The sequence below is a fragment of the Gymnodraco acuticeps genome, unplaced genomic scaffold, assembly GCF_902827175.1.
Source record: "Gymnodraco acuticeps unplaced genomic scaffold, fGymAcu1.1, whole genome shotgun sequence".
In the NCBI taxonomy this organism is placed as follows: domain Eukaryota; kingdom Metazoa; phylum Chordata; class Actinopteri; order Perciformes; family Bathydraconidae; genus Gymnodraco; species Gymnodraco acuticeps.
The window spans coordinates 5,162,312-5,164,965 of record NW_022991180.1 but is presented as its reverse complement, the minus strand read 5'-3'; the positions used below and the strand labels follow the sequence as shown (position 1 = coordinate 5,164,965).

The 2,654-nt window shown below is 42.1% G+C and overlaps 1 long non-coding RNA gene across 1 annotated transcript in view; it reads left to right on the top strand.

Annotated features, from left to right (window-relative positions):
* The first annotated feature begins 498 nt into the window (after positions 1 to 498).
* LOC117560734 overlaps positions 499 to 2,654 on the top strand; it is an 8,995-nt gene continuing 6,839 nt past the window's right edge. The window contains exon 1 of the long non-coding RNA XR_004571231.1: positions 499 to 624. This is a non-coding gene — a long non-coding RNA (uncharacterized LOC117560734). The remainder of the gene's footprint in view (positions 625 to 2,654) is intronic.

Here is a 2,654-nt window from a genome sequence, read left to right as displayed (position 1 = left end):
AGGTGTAGGATGGATGCATGGTCATCTTTTGCATTATTCATTGTCCGTACTCGTGTTCCCTCTAGTGTTTCTCATCCAGAGTTGTGGGGCTTGTGTGTGTGTGTGTGGTTGTGTGTGTGTGAGAGAGTTTGTGAAGTTTACTTTAAGGTCTGTTTATGTTCCTGCTTTCTCCAGATCATAAAAGCTACTGTAAAATAGAACTTGGGAACATTGTGAAAATCGTGAAATAACTCAGTCTGAGGCGAAGCATACAGTCATCCGGATACATCTACTGTATGTTTTTTATATAACATCAAACAGCAACAAACCACTTCACAAACTGCAAAACACAAATCTATTTCAAATGATTCCTCACTATGAAAGTTACCCTATAAAAGCAATCATGCTGTTTGTCTTCGAACCCACTTTATTTTTGGAAGGATTTGGGTTGCTAAAGTTTACAGACATGAAACTTTTTTCTGTGTTTCTATAGTGGAATCCAGAATTTGCAGCAAGCAAGCTGGAAATGACAAGACAGAAGAACAACAAGAAGTTGACCGGTCCCCAGAGCCTCGAAGAGTGTCCTTGAAGAAACGACCGCAGGCTGATTATCTGAAAGGCACACCCAAGACTCTCAGCCTCAAAGTAGGAGCCACATTTTAAATGATGACTTATTTCAGGAAACAAACTCATATTGGAACAAGCTAAAGAAACTCCAAAGTAAACGGTGAGCCTTTAATTTCTTATTGACCTAAAAAACATACATCCAAAAAGTCCAATTACGGAACCTTTTTAAAAAATAATTGGCACATCTATTTGCCTATATCAACAGAATGAGTTGAGGAGATGGATCAAATGTTCTGGATCGAATTGTGATCAAACTTTGTCACAGGTTAAAACGTTATTGTGCAGGGCAGGTTTTAATCTGTCTGTCTTTAGAGAAGGACTCAACAACAACAAAAACAGCTTTTTATGCTCAACATTCTACTTTCATGCAAAAAACCTGCTTCATCCATTACCCACAATGCAAACTTGACCGAGTGCAGATTTGCAGGAGATACCGGGTTGTTGTGCTAGTTCCAGCTAAAAAGCTAAACATTTCATTTTCAGCCCCAACCAGCAATTGTATATTGATTGTTGTCAACCCCTATCCATTTTTAACTAGTTTTAAATTGTATATGCATTTGGAAATAATACATTACCATAGATAATAAGAAGTTTCGATCATTATACCTCCACATATGTTGTTAGTTTTTTGTTTGTTTGTCAGCATTGGCCCGATTTTTTTAAAATGGTGGAGAAGTATGTAGAATGGGTAAAGGTCGCGGACCAAATACATGTTGGAACAGATCCAAAATCCCCAGGCTGACACACAACTTATTAATCACTTACTGTATGGAAACGGCCTTGACAGAGATATGCACTCTTCAATGCCATTTAGTTTATTTTGAGAACATATTGAGAGACTGTCAGCGTAACTATAACTTAATGAAAGTCAACAGTGGCAAATTGATTTCCAAATGTCCACGCGTTCTATTGCTTTTTATCCATCAAAGTTAGGAGTGTCGAGGCTCGTGAGGATGGAAATACACTGAAAAAAATTAAATGCAACACTTTTGTTTTTGCTCCCATTTTTCATGAGATGAACTCAAAGATCTAAAACATTTTCTATATACACAAAATAACCATTTCTCTCAAATATTGTTCACAAATCTGAAAAAATCTGTGATAGTGAGCACTTCTCCTTTGCCGAGATAATCCATCCCACTCACAGGTGTGGCATATCAAGATGCTGATTAGACAGCATGATTATTGCACAGGTGTGCTTAGGCTGGCCACAATAAAAGGCCACTCTGAAACGTGCAGTTTTGCTTTATTGGGGGGGTCTGGGGGGGTCCGAAACCAGTCAGTATCTGGTGTGACCACCATTTGCCTCACACAGTGCAACACATCTCCTTCGCATAGAGTTGATCAGGTTGTTGATTGTGGCCTGTGGAATGTTGGTCCACTCCTCTTCAATGGCGTGCGAAGTTGCTGGATATTGGTAGGAACTGGAACACGCTGTCGTATACGCGATCCAGAGCATCCCAAACATGCTCAATGGGTGACATGTCCGGTGAGTATGCTGGCTATGCAAGAACTGGGATGTTTTCAGCCTCCAGGAATTGTGTACAGATCCTTGCAACAAGGGGCCTTGCATATCATGCTGCAACATGAGGTGATGGTCGTGGATGAATGGCACAACAATGGGCCTCAGGATCTCGTCACGGTATCTCTGTGCATTCACAATGCCATCAATAAAATGCACCTGTGTTCGTCGTCCATAACATACGCCTGCCCATACCATAACCCCACCCACCATGGGCCACTCGATTCACATCATTGACATCAGAAAACCGCTCACCCACACGACGCCACACACGCTGTCTGCCATCTGCCCTGAACAGTGAAAACCGGGATTCATCCATGAAGAGAACACCTCTCCAACGTGCCAGACGCCATCGAATGTGAGCATTGCCCACTCAAGTCGGTACGGCGACGAACCGGAGTCAGGCGAGACCCCGATGAGGACGACGAGCATGCAGATGAGCTTCCCTGAGACGGTTTCTGACAGTTTGTGCAGAAATTCTTTGGTTATGCAAACCGATTGTTGCAGCAGCTGTCCGAGTGGCTGG